General features: G+C 41.0%; 1 protein-coding gene across 1 annotated transcript in view; it reads left to right on the forward strand.

The window, feature by feature from the left end:
• The first annotated feature begins 419 nt into the window (after window positions 1-419).
• The window catches only part of IL1RAPL1 (interleukin 1 receptor accessory protein like 1), a 676,185-nt gene continuing 652,557 nt past the window's right edge, over window positions 420-24,047 (forward strand). Inside the window, exon 1 of the mRNA XM_054166029.1 lies at window positions 420-617. The gene's annotated coding sequence lies outside the window, so the exon portion shown is untranslated. The remainder of the gene's footprint in view (window positions 618-24,047) is intronic.

Here is a 24,047-nt window from a genome sequence, read left to right on the forward strand (position 1 = left end):
CTTCTTTTCCATTCGGAGATTCCCCCCCCTCCGCCCCCCATCGCTTCCCCTCCACCTTCTTTCTTTTTTTTTTTTTTTTTCCTTGGCGCGGCGGAAAAGGTGCTAGGACCCGGCAAGCACCCTGCCCTCCTCGTCCCGCAGCGCTTTCCCCACAACCGCCCAGCGCCAGGAAACCCCGCTGGACCGCCGCTCACCGGATACCAGTGCACGGCAGCCCGGACCCGGCCTTCGGCGGCGACGCGCTGGGCGCGGAGCTGGGCGCGGATCTACCCGCGGGCGGCGCGGGGGGCCCCAAGGCCGGCCGCCCCCTCCTCTCCCCCCACCCCTCGCCGCACCTGGATGGTTCCTCCCGCCGGCGACGCGGGCACTTTCTGAACTAGGAAGGAAGGGGCGACTCGGGGAGGTGGGAGGGGGGCCGCCGAAGTCTGTATGGAATTACCTGCGCCCGCGGCGGAGCTGGCAGCGGTGGATGGATGGGCGACGCGTCCGCGGCACTCGCGGCCAGCTCAGCCCCAGGAGTAAACACGGGGCTTCTCCGGCCGAGTGCGCAGTGTGGTGACCGGCGCTCTCCTCGCTGACTGATCGCACCGGAGGGATATTTCGGGAGACTCCTGTGGGTAAGGTCATTTTATCTAGGCAAAAGCCCGGCATTGCTAAACTTGGTGGCGTGTGATGGAAATGGGTACTTTCGGGATTGCTGCATTACCCTGATGCGAGGGGCTCCAGCCGTTATTGGCAGTTGAGTGGAATAACTGCAGTAGGTCTTCTGGTGAGTGCTTTTTGAGATATAAAAAAAACCCCAAGATGATATTACAAACCTCCCTCTCTATTCTTGCACCCTCTGGATTTGGGAGAGTACTGTAAAAGCAAAGAGTCTTTCCTTTCACCTATTTTTTTTTATATTTTTTTTCCCCGGGTTGTAATATTTTTGTCTGAAAAGGGTATGTGATAGTAAAGAAACTCTCCGTGATGGAATCTATTTAATAAGAGATAGGATCCCATCCCCTGGGTGAAACAAATGTTTCCAACTCTGTGCAGCATTCTGCTGCATTTCATAGCTGCAATGGAGGTAGAGAAGTCTTGCTTTTCAAGTTGTTAAACTTCAAGGTGGTGATCGTTATTGATCGTGATACAGTGCTGTGGTCCTAAGGAGGTTAAATGCCACTGGTAATTTGGGATTCCAGCTGTCCCTGCAAGGAAATTAGAAACTGAGGGACAGTAAAGAAAAAAAACCTGTCTTGATAGTAGAGAAATATCATAAATTTCACTAGCCTGAACATCTCTCATCCACCTGCTCTTATAAAATATTCTTTTCACCCAATAACTTGCCTACTGAAATCTCAGACCACGTGTATGGGAGTTGAAGATTTGCAAACAGAGATGCTATCTTCGGTATTTCATACATATATGCATCTGGCTGAGGGACCGTGTGTGAATTAATTCCTCTGTTAGTTGTGGTGTGAAGCGAGACAGGGAGAGAAAGGAGAGAAAAGATCATCTTCTTAAAAGCAGAAACGAGCAAGGAAGCCACTTCAGCCTTTAAAGATTTAAAGGGATCCAAGAAATGCACACTGGAAATCTTGCTCTGCAAAATCACTTTTGATAGAGGGAATAGGGGAAGGTTGAGGGAATCGATAGTGATGACGTTGTGCAGTGCAGTTCACTGCAATGCTAAAGTTATATTGTGTGTGTGAGAATACATACCCTTAACGTACAGCTGGTGGGTTAATGCATAATGGATGGAAGCAGATATGCAGATTTATCTGTAGGAAGATGGATGTATTTGTGCGAAGACGGCGATTATGTAACTTGATTACATCAGTGGCATCAGTTGCCGATAGTGGAATAATATCCTCATGTAGCGTATTGATCGCTTGGGTTAACTTTGTAGTGCTCCCGGCAGCGGGGGACGGAGACCTGGGCAGAGGAGGGGAGATCCTTGCTCAGCTCCTGACGAGGGAGGGGATTGCCTCTTGCAGGCAGCCTTTGCATCAGTGTGCTCCTGGCGGAGTTTCCCCGGGACAGGGAGTTCACGAAGGAGGAGACTGCTTAGTTGCTATTTCAGCCACACCCGCAGAGAGGGCTCCAGAAAAGCCCCTGCAAAGCTCACAATGGTCCCATTGAGAGGATCCGGCTGCGTGCTCCTCTGCAAGGTCACACGGCAACCTGGGACTTCAGTGCATGGCAACAGCTGCGTGGAGGAAGAACAAACCAAAATTAAAACTGATTCTCCTCCTCGCTCGCTGTTGCCTACCTCCGAACACGTCGTTCTGCTGACCCTTCTTCCAGTGCTCGAGGCAGAGCTGGCGCCGTTTCTCCCTGAGTGTGTGTGGCGCTTAACACAGTGTTGCCTCTCAGTGTGTGCAATGCCTGCCTTGCAGCTTTAGCTGCATGCTGCTTTGGTATTTTTGAGTACAGCATGACTGACTTCAGCAAGAAAAAGTATACTGAGATATAACAGCCTAATCTACCTGTTACATTTACAGGGAACTCAAAAGGTGGTCCATTATCACAAGTATCTCAGAAATGAGTAGGTGAAGAGCAAGGGTGTGACAGGAGTCCAATCAGTTTAACTCTGATGGACTATTTTCGCAAATTATGCACAAAGGTAACAGTATCAGGATATACTTTACTATCCATTTAAGAATCATAAATCATTATTCCAATCTGCTGAGGGGAGAGGGGGGAAGAGAACTTGAAGACAGATAAGCTTGCTGCTGAGGCCTCATACCTCTAACAGATGCATTCTCTGAAAAATATAAGCCTGAAGAAATCTTAATTCAGATGAAATGAGTGATTTTATCATCACTGGCCTACGTCCTTCCCCACTTCACTCTGAATTTATTCTAGCAAAATTTTACACTAAAATTCTCTTCTGTTAAGAAGGGGTGAAGGCAGAGTGGGTTTTGCATCTCTTGATAAACATGATCATCATACACTGCATTTAATGTGCTATCAAACTCACAGTAATTTTACCATGGAACCAGCCTGAAAAGTCATTTTCCTTGAAAACATCACTATTCTAAAGCTGGTTCACCATTAATTCATGACTATTTTCGTATTTCTGGAGGATCTGTCTGCGCAAGCACTAATAAATTCTGCAAATGTAGTTTAGAGTTTGACATTCATAGAGTATGCTGAGTAAACTGGGAAAAAAGGATATGAAGTTAACTCTGTTTCCATCCTTCAGGGGTCAGAATAACACTATGGCAACTCCTGTGCATTGCTACAGCTCTTAGAATTTTCAGAAATGTCCATGGCATGCTCTGTTCCACCACACATAATTACTGGCATGCTCTTTCCATTTAATTCCTTCTTGTGACACACACAGGCTACACACCTGTACCCATCCGTCTTAAAGGGATGCACTGTTGTCTGCAGCAAGCGCTGCAGAGCTGGTGCTGTAGAAGAATAAGCATTGACAATGTGGGAATACATCACATAGCGCATGAAAACTGGCATGCAGCATGCGAGGACTGGCAAATTCAGGGTAATAGAGAATGGCAAACAACTGAGTTTTGTTCATAGATTAATTTCATTGTTCTAGTTAGCAATACCCAGTTGGTTAAAATTGAGGGTTTCAGCTCCGGTGCAGTATCTGTTCAGTTTACACCAAATATAGCTCCTTCGAGAGGAAACTTTTCTTGCTGAAGTAAAACTGTAAATCACTCGGACAAATGAAGAGAAAATGTGAAGAGAAATATTTACATAAAACCTTTCCAGGCTCCAAATCTCAGACCACTGAAATCAGCGAGAGTTTTTCCACCCACTCCTCGCTAGTGCTGGGAAGCTGACTTAAAGAAAACAGTAGTGCATGAAGAATAATCCCAGTGCCTGCCTTTGAAAGAGAAAGCTTCTAACTCTCCTTATCACTAAAAGCAGTACACATGCTGTACTGCTGATAGGAAGATTTGAAATATTTGGGGCAGATCTTAATGAAGCTTTTTTACTTTTCAGTGGTATTCTTGTAGTGTATTCAGTGTGCTTTCTGTGGCTATTGTGTTGAATCCATTGGGAAACAAAGCAAAAAATGGGTAACAGAGTGATGTGCAGAAGTGTTTAGGTATGCTTCTCTGTTTCATAACAGCTATGATCTTTAATGTCTGGGAATGTTCTTATTTTTATACTGCACACTGTGTGATAATATATATCAATTGGAACATCCAAGCTCTGATTAAGATGATTAAAAACTAGAAACTTATCTAATGGTGCTGAAGTTGTAAAGTTTAATTGTAACGGCGCCATGTGCACAGCTATGTAGATAAGATTGTCTCAGCATTTCTGTTATAAATCTCTAACTTGTTGCCATCCATTGTGTTGGAGGCCCATGAAATAAGAAGAATTGGCAGGAGAGACCGTAGGGGTTGTTTTGGGTTACCATCATGGCCTGTCGGGCCAGTATTCCATGCATTAATCTTCAAGTCTTTACATGCACATCTACAGTAGCACCAAAGCAGCCATTATGCTCTATCACTTCAAGTGTATGTTTGTTTCATTTTAAAATGTAATTAAATATGCAGCAATGGACCACAGTGACTCAGGAGGAATCATTTAACTGCATCATTTCATGCACTTTCATATTGCTTTCATATTCTCAAGATGAAACCAGATGAAATGCAGCAATTAATTTTATTTGTGATAGCTTAAAATCACTGCATATTTGGAAGAAAACTCTTGGAGAGGGGAAGAGGAAAGAATGAAGGTGAAAGGTTGTGGGGTTTTAATGTTAATATTCAACCTTACCATATTCCTCTAAGGCAGTCACATATGAAACTCCATCTACTGCAAAAGGGGAAAGTCCGGAATTGTTTGCCAAAGCTATGTGAGATCAGGGCAAGGAAATCAGGTAGTCCCAGATCTCTCATTTTAGTGTTAAGTTCTCTGTTTTCTAGGTCTCACTGTACCTGTGTATTATAGGCACTCTTAGGTAATTGCATAGTATTAAACAGCATAGTATTTATGCCTCGATAACTAGGCCTGAATAAATCAACCAAGGATATCACTCTTACTGCCTTCTGTGCTTAGAAATACCATATTTATTAGAACAGCACACAGACATGACAGTGGTCCTTCAATGGTCATAGCATCAGCTGCAATTACCCACAAAGATTTTTTGATTTGGCTTGAAGGAGAATGGGAGAAAATGAAAACATTTAGATTTTTGCCAACGTGGTAGATATTATTTTCATCTTATTTTTACTTTTGGGCATAATACAGAAAATGCTCAGTGTAGCTTCTGAACAGAAACACAGAAGCCTGATTCATGCACTAGGAAGACAGTTACAATCTTCACAAATCTATATATACAGCAGGCAGCCAGGGAGTAGTACAACTTGGCGAATGGATGGCTAGTGGTGTCGGAAATTTTTCTGTTCTCTGGTCCTTCACAGCTGTCCTCAATGAATACTCCATTGTAAAAGAGGAAGAAGATGGAGGATAGCAGAATGGGTTAAAAAGGGAGCAGAAGTAAATTTACAGGCACTGGTGATGCAGCTCCTGTCTCTTCAGAGACGGGATATATTTCTATATGCCTTTTGTCCATTTTTCACTAATGAGACCCAAATGCTATATGCTATTGCAGTTCTTGACTCCTAGTGCTCTACTTTTTGAGGGATTCTTAAACTCTATTGTTTGAGAGTCACCACCTTTCTGTTTCCATGCATGTTTCCAGTTGCACAATGAGTCTGTGATCTCTGTTGAGATAATTTGAAGTGCTTTTCTGTAAAATAATAACTTAGTGTCAGGAACAATGTTTCCTGTTAGCTAACTTAGAAAAGATAGATAATTTACACAAATCAGTTTTTCCAAAACACAAATAATTGGAATTTCCAGCAAAAGTTTCACAATGCTCTTTCAGGACTGGCTTTTAGGAAGCTAGTGCAACTTCTTTGTAAAACCTCTGTCATCTCAGTTTCACCTGTTAAGTTCCGTTTAATTGTGTGCTTGGTCTGTCAAGAGCAATTTCAGTAAACTCAATCCCAGCCAGGAGATTAGACAGTTTGAAGGAAAATGAAGTGATAAAAATGTGTATCAGTATAATGCATAGGGAAAGGCTTTTTCTGGTGAGGTTATGAGGAAGTTTAACTGGCATTGGTCTGCCTGCGTACCCAGACCAGACAGAATTGCTGTGTCTGAACAGTGTAAGGAACCAGCCCTCATGTTCATCTGTGCCTACGTCCATTTGACAGTGCATCTCTAATGGATTTGACTCTGGATCATACTCCTCAAGGATAATTTCTACACCAAGAAGATCTGTCGGTATGATGAAAACCTTGGGATGGAGCCACTGTGTCTGCTGAGGGATGTTTAGCTAGAATGCTTTGAGGTGGCACTGATCCCTGGCAGCAGTTTTAGTCCTGTGTCTGTCAGGTTGCCGTTCGATGTACAGAATTTCAGGATGGCAGCAGAGCACAGCTGTTACTGTATAGCACCTTGGCATTCTTGCATCCTTGACTTCTCTTTAATGCTTTCTGGCAGTCTCCTCTCAGATTTTTTTTTCCTTTTGCAGGAAATTTTACCTTTGCTCATTTTACAGTAATTTAATGGCAAAGGAAGGATATTGAGGTGCTGGAGTATGTCCAGAGAGGGGCAACAAAGCTGGTGAAGGGCCTGGAGCACATGCTTATGAGGAGCATCAGAGGGAGCTGAGGTTGTTTAGCTTGGAGAAGAGGTGGCTGAGGGGAGACCTCATCGCTCTCTACAACTACCTGAAGGGAGGTTAGAGCAAGGAAGGGTCAGTCTTTTCTCCCTGATGACAAGTGACAGGACTAGAAAAAATGGTTGCAATCTGGGCCAGGGGAGATTTAGGCTGGGTATTGGGAAATATTTCTTCATAGAGAGGGTTATCAAATGTTGGAGTGGTCTGCCCAGTGCAGTGGTGGAGTCACCATCCCTGGGGGTGCTCAAGCGGGGTGTGGACCTGGCGCTTAGGGGCATGGTTTAATGTTGACCCTTCAATGCTGGGTCAAGGGTTGGTCTGGGTGATCCTTGAGGTCTCTTCCAACCAGATACATTCTGTGATTCTGTGAAATGCATAGCATTTCCTTTTTTGGCAAGTTGTATGCATAGTGGTGATGTGTGTGTACATCTATGTATCAATCCATCAGTAAGATCTGCATATTTATTATACATGGAAATTTTATTCTATTGAAATCTCCTCTTGAAACAGAGAAGGCTTGTCAGCTTTCCTGCTAGACATTTCTTTGGTGGGATCTCATAGCTGATGTGCTTATACCAGCGTTAGACTAGATTTACTGACTGGCAATGTCTTTCTGTGCATATATATATAAATATATAGTTATGTGCACACATGTGTACACACATATCCCTGTGTTGGCATATGAATACATATGCATTTTCTCACATACATACAGAGAAGAAAACTGAATGCAAGCCACAAATAGAAAACACTCTAGTTATCTATGCCAAATGTAGGAAATGTAGCATGATTCAAACATGCCACGAGATGGTGGTTGCTTTTGAGGGTTGATTTAGTATTAAATTTTTTTTAGTGATCTGTAAATGCAGCTTATTTGAAGACAACAGGTTTATTTTGGAGAGACTGTCAAAGAACAGTCTGGGCTACATAATGTCATCAGTTATTTTATACATAAGCATGGTGACACCTTGGAGGGAATCTTAATGTTTCCTGTGTAGTGCTCCAACAGAACAACAGATACTATTGTCAATCTCATGTCCGTTGTTAGGGAAAAACTTGATCAGAGTGTTTGCTTAGTTTGTAGCTGAAGAAAACTTTAAACATTGTAAAAGGAATGCAAAACTTTGTAATATTTGTAATGTTTGCTTTGCCAACTGTTGACTCTCAGTCTGCATACTATGTCTGCCTTTCCTTGGTCACATCCTAGCTATAAGTCTATTAAAGGAATAAAAAAGGACTGGAAAATGACAGAAAAAAAGAAAACACTTGTAGATTAAAAGATTCCCATCTGAAGAAAGGGATGAAGGTTTAATATTATTCAGAAAAAAAGAAGATAGGATATATGGAGAAGAGACAATAGAGTGGGGAAGAATGAAGGCTATTGAAAGCTACTTTGGGTTCTCTTCTGTATTGTTTTCCTAACAACCAGTAACATAAAATTGTGACAAATCTAAAATGAACTTTGCACAGTTCATTCAGATTTTTCATCTCTTACTGGCAAGGATACAGTGAAGGAAAAAAGGTCTAGTAGAATAGAATAGAATAGCTTGAGTAAGTCCACGAATAACACTGACATTTTAAAATTTTGCTTTGCAACAGATAGGTAAAATTATCAGCCTGTGTAACAGAGAGTTAGATTAGAAGGTCCTTGTGAACCCCAAGGACCACCTGCTAACTTGCAGTTACAGTGTAATCAATAGATGTGTCCATCTGTGATTTCTGAAGTGCCAAAGGGTGCTCCTCCCAAAGGATTTACAGCTGGCTTCCCTTGGAGTTCTGCTGTCTGACTAGACGGACTCTGAGTGTGTTCCTGTGAACACAGTTCTTCACTACCTATTCATTTTACAAATCTGGCAGTTGTGGTACTGCTTAATAAAGGCTTTAGTAGCTCTGACTGGGGTACCTAATTTGTCTAAGTCCTTGTTACTGAAGTCCTGATCTAAAACCCACTGAAAGAAATGGAACAGTACTACACTTGGTAGGTTTTGGATCAATTTCCAGCTTTATTTTTTTTTTTTTTCCGTTTCTGTGAAAAAACCTCATGCTGCTTCTTATCTGTAATAGGTTAACATTGACTGTAAACTTCACTAGAGTCCAAGAAGTTTCACTATTTTATTGATAGCATAGTCAGTCCCATTAATTTCCATCATTAAAGGATACGCAAGCCTCATATTTTATCTTTTCATAGAAAAGAATGTCTAGATTCTTCAAAGGTTGTTAGGCCATCACTGGTCTCCAGTTCTATAAATTGTTATGATGGGAAAATTGTAGCCCTTTAAAAATAATCACTAAAAATATATGCAGTATTGGTGTACGTCCTGGTTGAGATCTTAATCAAATTACAGATATGTTTTAATCTTTAGTTAGATGTGCATGTTCTTCTTCCTATTGCCTCTGTAGTGCTTTACAATATATGGTCTATTAAAGGACAATCACATGGCTCAGTGGACAGGCATTGTATATTTATGGCTGTTCGCTTACAAGGGACCTTCCTTAATTAGTGTTTTGTTAATTGTGTCCATTTGTAGTGGCACTTAATTATTCAGCCTTCCATATTAGCTGTGTAATGTATGTCTTATATTTCATTCAGCATCCTAAAATTAGTTTTGCAGGGTCACAACAAAGATAGAAATAATTAGGTTAGGTAGCAAAGGAAGATCAGTTCCTACAAAGACTCACACAGCTTGAGGCCCTCTCTGTGGGTACTGAAGGGACGGTTGCTTCCAGGCGCAACTGAGAGCTGGATGCTAACTTTAGAATCTGTGGTGTTAACTATAAACTTTCTCCCTTTCTGAGTGTTCCTGATGGAGACAAAGAAACAAGTCTTTAACAAAGAGTTTTAAATACTTTAAGATAAATAAAAATCCAATTATTGATGAGTGACCCAATTATTGATGAGTGACATTTAATTCTTGTTACTGCTTTACTGTACTACTTCCCTATGACTGCTATTTAATAAAATGAATTTGAAGGTATTGGACCTCCATGGCCTGAGAAATCAGCCCCTTTCACTAGCTGCAAATATTTCTTCTATGTAAAACTTGACTAAATTTATCTGTGATTCATATTTCTGTCCCTAACCTCTGTCAGACAAAAGCAACTCCTGCCTTTTTGCCTTCTTAAGTGCTTTATCTCTTTCTAAAATAAACTCTTTGTTTAAGATTTGTGGTGCTGGTTTGAAGAAGAGTTAATGTGAATTTCTTGTCCTTAGCTTGGGGGAAATTTAAATTTCTGCTGGCCCATGAGAAGCATGGAAAGTATTTGCTTTCCTCCAGACAAAAGTTATTTCCATGTTGGTTAGAGTGATTTATTTATTTATTTATTTACTTATTTTATTTATCTAGTATCTAGATTTAGGGAAGACAAAAAGATGACATTTTACACATAAAATTTTAATGAAAACATTTTCTGTAGGAAATTAATCAGAGATGATAATTTCAGAGTAGTTAGTGCAAGTTTTTAGCAGAACAAGACTCAGCTATGGTCTTCAGATTCTAAGTAGCACACATATGTCAATAGTACTATGAGTCATTGTTGCTGGTAGTGGCAGGGTCAGCTTCCTGTTTCCTAAATACTAATCAGTCTTTTTAATTAAGGTTGTCTTACTCTTCTGGACTTGATGATCTTGGAGGTCTCTTCCAAGCTGGTTGATTCTGTGATTCATCTTCTTTTTCCATGCATGTAGCTTGAGTTGATTGCATAAAATATGGATGGGCATAAATCAAAAGTAGTTTGTGTTTTTCCTTTTTGACAGGATTCAGGTGTAACCCATCTAGTTAACAGAACAAAAATATTAATGGTAATAGATCTTTGTGGTTTCTATGTTGAACTTTAACCCCATGTTTGTTCCTGTTCATCAAATCTTAATCCAGTATTGGAGGAGTTGCTGAAGACTGCTGTTGATCTCACTGTTTAGTGAGAAGCTGTAGATTTGAGAATCTATATTTAAGCAGAAAGTTTCTATTATTTCATGCAGTACATTTGTCTGCCAGTGCAGGGCCATCACCTGCTGTATGCTCATGGTACAGCCTTTGTCAAGAGCAGCTTCTCCAAAGGGAAAGCCAGAGCAGGGCAGTTCCCATTTTGCCTGAAGATAATTCCAGGAGCAAGGGGATCTCAGGTTTCATTTACAAAACCTCTGCTGTTTGTTTCAAGTCTCGTTAAGCGAAATGACAACCCATGCTCAGTGCCATCCTTTGGGTTAATTCCAGCTGACGGCTGTCACCCGTGGCCAGACCGCAGAGCTCAGCGGTGATGCCGGCAGCGTTTCCCCTGTCACAGCCAGCCACAGGAGTACAACCGTCCAGCGGGCTCTGCGCCCAGCCTGACCTGTCGCCTGCAGACTCATGGTCTACATAGGCTTTGTTCAATGCAAGACTTTTTTGTCTGCTCTGAAGATTGTTTATTTGCTGATGGGGAATAATATTAAGTGAAGCAAGGGTAAACCGATTTCACACAGAAACTTCTGTCGGAGCTCTGTCTTCCATCAAGAATAAGCTTAGAGTGACTCCAGTGAAGCCGTTTCACTTGGCTTGCCAGATTGAGTCCAATATGAACTTTCAACATCATTATTATTGCATTAATTTTAATGAATAAATATCACAGACACATTACTTATTTAATTAACATAGCAAAACCCATTGTCAGTAAGCAAAGAAAGTTGTATTGTACAGCAGCTCTAATGCAATCACAAGAGTATGCTGTATGGCTGGGAGAATATAATTTTCTTGTTAAAAACCTTTGATGTTTCTTTAAACATATAAAACCACAGGAAACGTGTAAATAAGGCTTGCCTGTCATCTCAAATTCTTTATATCAGAATGAATCTTTGAGCTTCAATCTGTGTTTTTATTGGTGTCTTTCAAATAATGCTGATTTAATGTGTGTGTGTGTATATATGCATAAATATAAGCAGAAGTATACATGTATACACACATATTTTGTTATCCAATCATAGGTATTAATACTGAAAAATACAGCCATAATGTCAGCTCTCATATGCTACCTTTACCATTACTTTTATCTTTGTATTTGCACAGTTAAAGGACTGTTTAACCACAAGAGTTTCGCTTTTGTGCTTTCCTGCCTGGTCCAACTCACTGTTAGACAGAAAAAAACTCCTTTAGTTTGTCCTCATGAGATTAAACAGCACTGAATTGGACACATCAATACTTGACCAAGACCCACTGCACAAGACCCACTAGCCTGCATGTCTTGTTTAGACCTACACGTGTTTTTCCATCAGAGCTCCTTCATGCATTACCACATCAGCTGGTTCAAAGTTGCTGGAAGTCAAGGAGTCAAGAGGCCTCCAGTCAGCTGAGTGACACTATCTTGACATGTGCAAGAAAGGCTTCTGGTTCTGTGTTAGTACTGAATTCATAACTCGGAGTCAATATTTTGTAAAATAGGGGAAGCAGTGGGCAGTGTATCTCATAGATTGGCAGAAGCTGCTTGCTGTGTAGATGGGTTTAGATTACAGTAGGAGTCAATGTTTCAACACATATTTTGGTGGGCTTAATGCCACACTGACACAGACTATGAAAACCTTTTCTTGAAACCAATGTGTATATATATATATATAGTCAGTCTGTAGTTTACCCAATAAAACCTGAAACCATGAATGAAAATATAAATATAATGTAGTCCAAAGTGCATTGGTGCCAGCTGAAACAGGGAAATAAGCACACTTATTGTTTGTCAGGAACTATGGCTCTGTAATCCTTGCTTTTATTATTGGTTTTGATTCTGTGATTTTTAACTCTGCAGAATGCTTTCAAATACACTCTTAACCTTATGCTTTATTGTGACGAGTGAATTTTCAACCCAAGACAGTTTCCCGTAGTATTATCCTGTATTTGTTTTTCTACCAAAATCAGCATGGCATTGTTATCTTAAATAGGACACCTTTTTTTAAATTTTTTTTTTCATCTTTCTCTGCAAATGTATAGTCTAAGAGTTATTGCAGGACAAAGGATAATAGTAGAGTAAGACTTACACCCACAAATTTGATTATTTTAAAAATCATCTAGTAAGACTGAAAGAAAAGAAAAAAACAACCAACCAACAACAACCCCCTCAAAAAAAAAACCCACAAAAAAAAAGGCCTGAAGATAAGAGAAGGGGGCATGCTAGGAAAAAAAAGATAAGTTTCTGTAACTAGATTTGAAATTAAATTTAGATATGCATTTCTTTAAGTCCATAACTTTTTTAAGTGCAAATTGTCTTCCTGCTTATCTTAGAGGGCAGACCGTGCCTCTTACTATTCAAAGCTTATTTTCAAAAGGTGCCCAATTTCTCCTCAGTCCTTATCAAGAAATGCAATTAAACAAAATGTGCTGTCCAGCAACATGCATTTTCCTTTAGATGGCCAGAAATAGTTAAAATACAAAAGGGGGTGCCATCTCTAATTTTAGTATAGAAATAGTACGTATACTTCTTTAGGTTTCCATATAATTTAGTAAATTGATTGTAATTTAGTATGTTTTGTAACATGCAGAGTTGTTGGTATTTAACATATGGAATCACTGATTTCAGCAGGAGCTTCTGTTTTGTTGATATCTGGAGCTCCACTCCAGTTTTTCTGTATGGTGCTCTAGCTTTTAAGGTGACTATGGTCTGTAATGCATGCATGAAACAAGAACTGTTTTATCTGTTTCCAAGAGGAAATGGGCACTTTGTTTTTTATTGAACACTGAATTTTACTTGAAAACTAAGCCATCCTATATTTTACTTGAAAACAGCAATCCTGTGATATACATTATCTTCACCAATGTGGAATTTAACTATCGGTTGAGACACTCTGAATGTCACCAGTTAGTGACAGTGATTGTGGTTCGTTCACTTCTGCACACATCCCTTACATTAATGTGATGACACCATATTTATGTAGTATGTTGTTCCTGAGATTTGATAACCTGGGTTGACAATTAGCTGTATACCTGCCAGGTAAACTAATGGGAGCTCTGCAATTAGCTCATGTGACTGGTTTTAACAAAGCTCAACTTCTTGCTACAGCCAAATTGTGGACTGGCAAGTGCCTGGTTGACATGGGGTGCATTGAGTGCTCCAGAGGGGTAGACGCAGGCCCTGCAGGGTGCTTGGAAAGCTGCAGCAGTAGTCAGCAGAGAACTGCCTCCCCATCTTGTTCAGCCTTGTAGTTACCACATGCTATGTAAAAGCTGGCAGTCGTGGGGAAGGCAGCTCTAGAATGAATATTAAAGAAAGCCTATTAGTAATTAAGAAGCTGGGGGATCCTAGGTGTTGGTCAGTGGTATGACTTTGAGTCGATCACATAATCTTTTCTGTTGCACACATGATCCCCAGGGAGAAATCCCAGCTTCCTAAGCCAATATCAAGTCTCAGCTTGCCACCCCAGGCAAAGGAGGGGGAGGGGTTCTGTCCCTCCACAGCAACTCTCTGGAGCCAGATGGCCAGGTGCTGAGAAGGAAAACAACATGGTCCAGGCTGTGAGAGCCAGGTGGTGGAGAGCAGTTCACAGCCACAGCCCAGTGCCCTTCTAAAGCAGGCTGGCCAGGACTGCAGTGTTTATCATTTGGCCATGTGTCTCTTCTCAGCCACCTGTTGTTGTCCCATCCTTTACTTTTTGCTATTACTGTTGCTGTTTTCTGCAGACTTTTTGTTTGTTTTGTTTTGTTTTGCTTTGATGGTGAGGTGCAACCCCTCCCCAATAGGATACTTCATGCACAGAACTGGTAGTAGAAACTGCATGTCCTAGACTGCATGCAGGAATAAGTACAGGGATGGGACAGGGTGAGAAAACATTTCCATAGAGACTGAGCCAAGCCCCATCACCTTGGTTTTAGAGGTGGTCCTTGGAATCAGCTGCTTCCCTCATGTGTTGACTCCAAACAGACACCAGCATTGAACTAACACTGTGCAGTGTATGTAGTCTGGAAACTGTAAGGAAGTTTACTTAAGGGCCTCCTTACTTGATAATGCAGGCATATTGCCTGACTTCAGTTCCCAGGAGCACAATGGGGTGATAACACTTCACCTTACTGCTCACTGAGGGAATAGGTACATTAGAGGCTTTGAGATGTTTAGATACAGTGAGATACAGCTCTGTGTGGAGAGCATAAAAGACAGACTCCTGTCAGAGAAGATGGATGGGTTTGCTTCAGTAAAGCTTAATGCATGCTGTATGCTTCCTCTGAAAGGTGAACTAATACTCACAGGCTCTGCAGTTGTTTGTGGGGATTTTGCTATGCAGATAGTACTTTCTAGTTATTGCATTGTAAAACTCATGCACATGTGAAGGAGAAGAGTGAAATGGAGAAAGGTAATGTGACTAAATATGAAAGGCATATTTATGAATTGACATTTTTATTTTCCTGGGAATTAATTAGCTCACTCTTGGCCTCACGCTTTGGAGCTCTGTCTCGCTATTTTTGTAAGTTGCCTATGTCTCTTTATTGCCTTCTGAAGAGGCTCAAAATCCTAGTTCCCATCACTAACACAGTGTCCAGACCAGTGCAGAGCTGTGCACCTTTCCCCCTGCCTGTTTTGCCCCTGCCAGGACAGATAGGTGTGTCCCAGCTGCTCTCCAAGAGATGGCAAATAATTCTCCAGTGTAAGGTCCCATTTAGGGTGTCACTTTGTAGCACAGCTGCTCTTTAGAAGTAGCAAGCTACAAAACTTCTTGGTCTTGTACATTCCTTTACTGAAACTGACCTGTCAAAAAAGGGATTGTGAAACAAAGGCTTGGTGAAATGATTCTGTTGCAAACAGAATTGACAGAATGTAACAGAGCCATATTTCCCTTCTGCAGGAGAACTGAAATGCACTCAGCACTCCAGCAGATGATGTTTGTTCAGCAGATTTCATTTAAGGGTGTTACTGCTTTTAAAGGCCAAGCTGGACGTTTTCCACAGCAGATTTTTTCTTTTATTTTATTTTCTCTCTATACATAACTCCATACAATGACTTTATACAGACAAAATGTGCATTTGCCTATATCTTACAAGCTTTTATTGTTAAGTTGTGGAAAAAAGTCCTTTTTACCTTGCCCTACCTTGGCAATAGTGTATGCTGTGGGAAGAAGCAGGCATTGTGGTTAGGGTTTGGATGGGAATAGGAATTTACATGTAAGTGGAGGAATTATTATTATTTCTTTCCATTACAAGATTTCTCATAATCATTTCCCTCTGCTGTGCAGTCAGAACCTGTTCCATACAGCTTACAAGGGATAGAAATTGTATGGGGGCAGCTGGGGAGCACAAGGTAATAACAAAACCATACTGGCAACACTATTGAGAGTAGCTGTCAGCTACCACTTCCTTCTCAGTTTTTCATAAGCATCACAGTAGAGAAGGGATTTGGAGGAACAGAGGTTGGAGTTCACTGTCTTTTTAGTCTGCTTGAATGATTGAGGAAGGCTATCAAAAACCATCTCAGGCCTAATTTCATAGCAGGCAATTCTTAGACAGGGTGTGTCTGTAGGAAGAGCAGCAAGATCTATGGTACCGGACCACCTGAGAAAAAAACCAAACAATCTATGGCCCAGTTTTTATTGGACAATTAAGGCAATTAACTTGCTCAAAATCCTGTTGAATCTGTAAGGTGATTTTACCTGTGGAAGAACATTTCTTCATAACTCTGTTGCATAAATCTTTTACCTCCAGCAGTGAAATCCCAGCATTTTGAATTTAGAAAACAAAACTAATCTATCACTGAAGGGAAGTAAACATAATTTCATATTACATAGTATTTGAGAGTATTTAAATAAAATATTTGGGCTTTTAGTTTGACTTTAGACTTATGACCTCTTATGAATAAGTTTTAATGTCTTTGAATTTGAAGGCTATGTAACTTTAAATTAAGACTTTGTGGCAGTTTCTTTATCATCAGGAAGTCACACAATCTCGCGGAGGGTCTCCCTGCTGACTGCAGGGAGGTCAGACTAGATGATCTCCAGAAGTCCCTTCTGTCCTGGACCATTCTGTGATTCTATGATACCAAATGAAATGCCTTATGGCAATCTAAATTGAGTGTATCATTATTATTACCTTTATGAGCCTGAAACAATTAACTGAATTGTGAATATTGGTCATAGATCATGATGTCTGCTTCTGAAAAAAATACATTGACCTATAAATTGTCCACCAATAGCCGTCCTCAGACTAGACAGGAGTTACTAAAAGAAATTTGTAGAGAGATGTCTTCTGAATGATGGGTATTTGCATAGCAAAGCTGAGTAAGCAGGCTATTCTAAGTCCCTCTTTAAAGCTGGGATTTTTTTTTAGATCTTTTCAAAAAATGCAGTTTTCTATTTCTAGTATGAATTAACATAATTCACATATGAGATATATTTAATTTCTTTTTTTTCTGTCTAGTAATTTCCATGTAAGACAGGACACTGGTGGAACATGTACTAACCACCACGTGAATTTATAGATGCATGTTCCTAGTGCCACATTAATTTTAACCCAAATGCAATAAAACTGCTTAGCAGATGAATGATTCCTGGAACACGTTATCTTTGTATTTGTATTTTAAGATTTATTTTGCCATGATTCATAAAATTTAATTGCAAACTGTTTTATAAACCCTATCATTTTCTACTGAGGATATAGTCCAGTTCTGCATACATGTACCCATTCTTAGGAGCAGAGGACAGCCGTATTGTTATGCAGTCCCTACTCTCTCTTAAAACAGTTTCCTTTTGGGTTCATCCTACTCTGGTTTCTGTTTTCAAGGCCAAAGTAATTGCCAGACAGCTCAGATTTAGTGTTCTTTAACTGACATAGCTTTTCTTCCAAATCAAGTATATTCCCTGATGGTATACAGAAGGAGATTCTCTGCGTGACCTGGTATAGGTGATCCTGCTCTGGCAGGGGAATTGGACTAGATGATCTTTTGAGGTCCCTTCCGTCCCCTAAAATTCTGTGATTCTATGATATTTATCACAATGAACAAGCCAAAATAATCTATTTTAGTTATACTTCTATTTCCCTTATGTCCTTTATGTCTTTGTACTTGCGATCTGCAAATGCTGGCCAGAAGACTGCATTATGCCAGAATAGGTCTCGTTGGTGCCGTATGCAGTAGCTCTCCCACATAACTATCTTAAAATACATACTCTAAATTTGCAGCTATTCAGTGATCTGTCATTTTGATTTGTCATTTAAAAGATTGTACTTGCCCCATACAGTTTCTCTGACATCCAGCATGTAGCCGTGTTCTGCTTTACTGGGACTCTGTGGCAACCCCAGCCAGTCTGTGGAGCTTTACCACTCAAGTATTTGTCTCATGCAGAAAATCAGTGTAGAGTCTGAGCAGTAGCCAAAAATGTATTGTGCTCTCTGGTCTTGTATGCATTGTTAACAGTGGTCTTCCAGCAGTGTGGGAAGTGGCATTATTTTTTGATAGCTTAAGCGTTGCTAAAAAATTCATCCTGGTACCAGAAGGATTGCCTATTTCAGTGCTGTTTCCTAAGTACATTATGCAGGATGTCATGGCAGCTACCAGCACAAACCCAGACAGGTCCTGCTATGTCTAGACATGATCCCCCTCTCCCCACTCCCTCCTGTAGGAGTCAGGTAATGCGGGAAAAGGGACAGAGGGACAGGACCTAACGTGTCTGGTAAACAAGTCTAGTTGTGGGGTAAGAGCATGTGTAATGGCCACTACTTCTCCCCAACCAGGCCTATGTTTCTGCCTTTTATGGCTACAGCCTGGCAGAGTCCCTTTTCACTGGGTCGCTGTTTGCTGGCTTCAGTTGCCCTCTTGGCCCAATTGAATCTCAGGCAAGATGTATATAGCGGCTGATTTGTAGTCGTCTCGCCTTGCCTGTTCGCCTTGCCTGCTTGGACCTACCTTGCTTGAAGATGCCTTGCCTCAAGTTTCCTGGTCCAGAGCCTGGGATGGAAGCCATGAGCCTACTCACTGCAAGCTAGAGAAGCCATGAGCGTAGGAGCTGGAGCCAAGCCTTGCTTCCCCTTGCAACTAGAATTTGAGCCATGCCAGTTTACCTTGGACAAAGCAAGAGCCTGTCACAGTAATAGCATTGTAAGCAGCCTGCCATCCTGTTGGAGCCAGATCAGCACCAAGACCGCGTGGCCTTCCTGCCAGCAACGAGCCCTGCCTGCCACATGAGAGCACCCCAAAAAGCATCAATGGCTTATACACAGCAGCAGCACTCCCCTATTTGGGGTAGAACTCCTTGTGAGTAATTAATTAATTGCCTCGTGTATTTATGGTTCTTGTTGAGTCCCAGAATCAGAGAATCACAGACTGTCAGGGGCTGGAAGGGACCTTGAAAGATCATTCAGTCCAACTCCCCTGACAGAGCAGAATCACCTACACCATATTACACAGGAACACATCCAGGTGAGTTTTGAATATCTCCAGAGAGGGAGACTCCACAACCCCCATGGGCAGCCTGTTCCAGTGCTCTGTCACCCTCACAGTGAAAAAAATTTCCCTCCTATTTACATGAACCTTCCTATGCCTCAACTTCCACCCATTGCTCCTTGTGCTGTCATTGGGCACCACCAAGCAGAACCTGGCTCCATCCTCTCGGGACTCACCCTTTACATATTTATAAACATGTAAAGGGTGAGTCGCGCACCATTTTGTGCTGGGGAATTCTCTCTTTCTATTATTCCTTCTGGTTTGCTTAAAATTGTTGAAGTCATTATATTTGCCTACATATTGTACATTCCCACTGTAAATCATAGAATCATAGAATCAGTCAGGGTTGGAAGGGACCACAAGGATCATCTAGTTGCAACCCCCCTGCCATGGGTAGGGACACCTCACACTAGATCAGAGCCTCATCCAACCTGGTCTTAAACACCTCCAGGGATGGGGCCTCAACCACCTCCCTGGACAACCCATTCCAGGGCTTCTCCACTCTCATGGTAAAGAACTTCTTCCTCACGTCCCATCTGAATCTCCCCTAGTCCTGTCACTACCTGATATCCTAAGAAGTCCCTCCCCAGCCTTCTTGTAGTCTCCTTCAGATACTGGAAGGCCACAATAAGGTCACCTCAGAGCCTTCTTTTCTCCAGACTGAATAGCCCCAACTCTTTCAGTCTGTCCTAAATATATATTCCAACTGTACATTGAACCTATTGGATAAGTTTTTGGCAAATTTTCATATTCATAAGAATTTATTAATATTTTAATTTATATTAATATTTTCTATATTGTTAATTGTAAATTCATAACAGTATGTAAGACTGAACAGGTCAGTTTTACTCACAGCATATAAACACATTCACTGAATCACCAGAAATAGTGATTTACATGAGGCAGAGACCTCGTAGAATATGTCATATCGTACCATAACAAAACACTGTATTTCTCATTTGTTTCTGTTGTTATCAGATACTATTTAAAAATCCCCTCCTCTCAGCTGTAAAACCATGCCAGCAGATCTGGCATTCCCATGCAAGCCACAAATGCAGCTAAGAAAAAAGCATACCATCATAGCTGCATTTGTGGCTGCTAAGAAAAATCATAGAATCTATGATTTGTGTTGCGTTTGTGTTGATTTTTTTTTTTTTAATTTCAAACTTACAGAAACTTCACGTGGAGTAGCTTTAGGACAGACAATACTCAGGAATCTCATTATTAAAAAGTCAAGAAATAGCAGAATAATGCACCTGGCATAGTAAGGGTAATAGATTCCAAAAGAAAGGATTCTGGAAAAGCCATATAATGGTAAAGTGTTATGTCAGCATGATTTTAAGTATAAAAATCCCCAAATTGTAACCTAAATTTTGGTAGGAATAATGTAAATTAGTTTTTATAGTGTATTTGTGGTGAACACTATGTCTGGTATCCTAAGTATTTCATGGTCTCATCATCTTCCAAATCCCTGGTAAAAGCCTCTCCATCTTACATACAATTAAGCTTTACTGAGGTTGTTAAATTGCAGTGTAGCCAATGTGAGTTAGGATTAGCAATGACAGTGACATGTGTCAGATATAGGAATAAAACTGCTTTAGGAATCTTCATCCTTGACTGTAGCATCTCAGATTTGCATAACCAGTGATAAAAAATCCAGTTATGTTAGGCACTTAATGTTTCAGGATACCATTTAAGTGTAGGAGTGAGACTGGGAGGGCATATTAGATAATTTGATATTGTAGGATTAATATGCTAGAAATCCATCTAGAGAAGTGGCTGTGAGTAAATCAGAGTCATGGACCATTCCCTGGCCCTAAGCCTAAGTGACTAGTCCAGGCTTTATTTATGCTTTCTAATTTTTTGGACCAAAGAGATAATCCTGTGAGGACCACTCTTGTTGCCTAAAAATCTTGCTGCTACAAAGACAGGCTGATGGAGCTGGGGTTGTTCATCCTGGAGAAGAGAAGGCTTGGGGAAGACCAAATAACAGCTTTCCAGTACCTGAAAGGGGCCTACAAGAAGGATGGAGAGAGACTGTGTGACTGTTTGAGGCTGTGCCTTTAAGGAAGGGGCACTCTGGCTAAATGTTTGTAAATATTCTGTATTCTAAATGAATTTCATTGGTGGATTATGGGGGAGTGAGATCTTAAGACCCGGAGAATCTGGAACTTTAGTTTAGTTTCACTTCCTTTCACTTCCCTTCTAGCTGACTGCTTCTGGGCTTCTGGCCAAATAACAGATAAGATACTAACCCCCTGTACTTAGGCCTTTGTCTGCCTTGCTAATACTCCTTTGCTCTTTCTACTCCTCTTTGGAGAAAAAGGGAGGTAGGGGGCTGAAGGGGGTCCCCTCTGTTGGGGGTCTGGTTTCTGTTTTTGTTTCTTTGCTGTATATTTCTGTATATACTGTAAATTCTGTATATTTGTGTACATAAATTCCCTGCTGAGCATTGCTTTGTAAATACAGCATTCCCTTCGCTACACCGGCTGGGCTAGTTGTGTTTTTTTCCCCCCTTACTTCTTCTTAGTGGGGGAGGGAAAGCTGGGCCTTTCCTTTCAACCCACCACAGACTGTTTACAATGTCTGTAGTGATAGGAGGAGAGGCAACAGTTTTAAACTAGAGAAGAGTAGATTTAGATTGGATGTTAGGAGCAACTCCCATCCCTGAGATATACAAGGTAAGGCTTGACAGGGCTCTGGGCAACCTGATCTGGTTGAGGATGGCCCTGCAGAGGGGGTTGGACAGAGTGACCTTTGAGGGTCCCTTCCAACCCAGACCATTCTATGATTCTATGATGTTTGTTTTTTTTATTTTGTGAGTTTGTTGTATTTTTTGTTTGCTTGCTTGCTTTTTTTCCAGTTGAAGATGTGGGGTTATTGTTGCAGCCTGCCAGACTGATATATCCTTAACATAAATGGAAGAATTGTGTTGTGTGACAGGACAGCATGCAGGGACATTTGTGTACCAAACCTTGCAGGGTGTTTGTCAGGGAACCTGTAGGACAGAGGGACTCTTGCCCTGACTATGATTCACCTGCTGCTAACCCCTTCAGCCTGCCTGCACTTTGTGGCAGGGAACAGTGGTTCCCCCAGCCCAAAGCCACACCAGATAGTCTGCTAGCAAGGGAAGCAGTGGGCACAGCAGCAGGTCCAGCACTTGAGCTTTCTTCCTTTGTTTCATTTGTCTTTGTTTCATTTAGCACTGTTGTAACTAGGGGGTCTGACTGCGAAAGTACCATACACAGTTTAAAAAGGACTGCGGAGCACCAACCCCACACCATTTATACCTGACAAGCTTCAAGCTAACTCCCAACATCCTGTAATTAATTAGAAATTAAAAAAAAAAAAAAAGCCTCAGAAATTAAAATGTGCCACAGAAAGGGCAGGAGAAATCAAGGGCATTGGTAGCGTCCTAATATATATATTATATACATGGTGCAGCAGTGAGAATGCTGATGTAACATGCTTTATTAAAGTAAATGAAGAAGTTTTAAAGGAGAAATTACTAAAGATGTAATATAGGAATAAGTCCCACGTTGCATTAAAAATGGTGTAATTTTTCTTGGTTAATGTGTAAGATGGGAAAGGACAGATAGGAAAAAGCAATCCAGAAACAGTGTGTTCTTAACTACATCATATGGAGGAGAGCCAAATGAGACACCTCGAGATGAGAAGCACCTTCCCAATCCCTTCTGCCACACTGCTGGGCACATAGCAAAAATTGCTTTTCTTACTAATCTTAGGTATATTTAATCATCCAGGCAAAGGTGTATCCATCTTGGAAGAAGATGTAGTAATTGCCCAAGGAAGCAGCAGGGGAAGGAAGGATTGCTTAAAGGCTTCTGCTGAACTGTGGAGGAGCTAGCCAGGGGTGAAATAGTATTTCCAGAAGGGGAAGGCCAGTAATTTTTCAGGCTTACGTCTTCTCCCCTTCCCCTTAGGTAAAACTGGTTTCTTTCACTTGCTAGTAGCAATGCAGGCATGCCAAATTAGTCTCCCCAAACAGCACCGGAAGAAAAAATTACAGGAAAAATAATACAGAGATGTAGGTGTTTGTTAAATGTTATTTTACTTTCCACTGCAGAAATTAATGTTTTGCATTTGGTTCATAAATGCAAGGTTATCATCTTCACAGCATTTACACATAATTTTGAATATCTTCAAGGTAAACAACATCCACATTTCCCTATCACAAGAGGAAGCAAACCACATGGAGAATACAGGGAATGAATATGTTTCCCTGAGTAGTAGTTTCACAATATTTCTTTTCCCCTTTTGCAAAGATGAGAAAGGATTTATATTGTTCAATGAAGTAAATTTTTAACCACTCTCCTATAGTTGAAGTTTTGAGTTTTTATTGTGAAAAGGGGGAAAAGCCCAATGATATGAAACCAGAATAAGTGAAAAGATAGCATTTTATGGGGATACTAATAAATGAAGGGTGGTAAAGTGCATATGGGCTGCTAATAATTGCATGAAGGGTGCTAAGATGCATGTGGGCTGGGAAAATACAGTGTGTTGAATGAAGAATCACCTTTACCTTCATGGCCAAAATTAGCTTCCTGGTAAAAAAAATGGAAATGAATAATGATTACTAAGTGCTTTAATCCTGCAAAAGCATCTATCAACAAATTAAATAAAAATCTAACAAAGTTCTGCCACGTGCGCTTGTGTTTTTTTGTTTCTAGAGCTGCCAGTGCTCCTGTTAATATAAGGTATAGACTCTGACCCAAATGAATTATGCCTCAAACACTGTGTGAGGCAGTAGCCTTGGAGTTAGGGCAAATGTGCTCTGCAGTCAAGACAAGGAACAAAATATGCCAGGTCAGGAGGGTTTGGAATGCAGAATACAGAATTAACCAGGCTGGAAAAGACCTTTGAGATCATAGAGACCAACCTATCACTCAACACCATCTAATCAACTAAACGATGGCACTAAGTGCCTCATCCAGTCACTTTTTAAACACTTCCAGTGACAGTGACTTCACCTCCTCCCCGGGTAGCCCACTCC

The sequence above is a fragment of the Dryobates pubescens genome, chromosome 12, assembly GCF_014839835.1.
Source record: "Dryobates pubescens isolate bDryPub1 chromosome 12, bDryPub1.pri, whole genome shotgun sequence".
NCBI classification, from domain to species: domain Eukaryota; kingdom Metazoa; phylum Chordata; class Aves; order Piciformes; family Picidae; genus Dryobates; species Dryobates pubescens.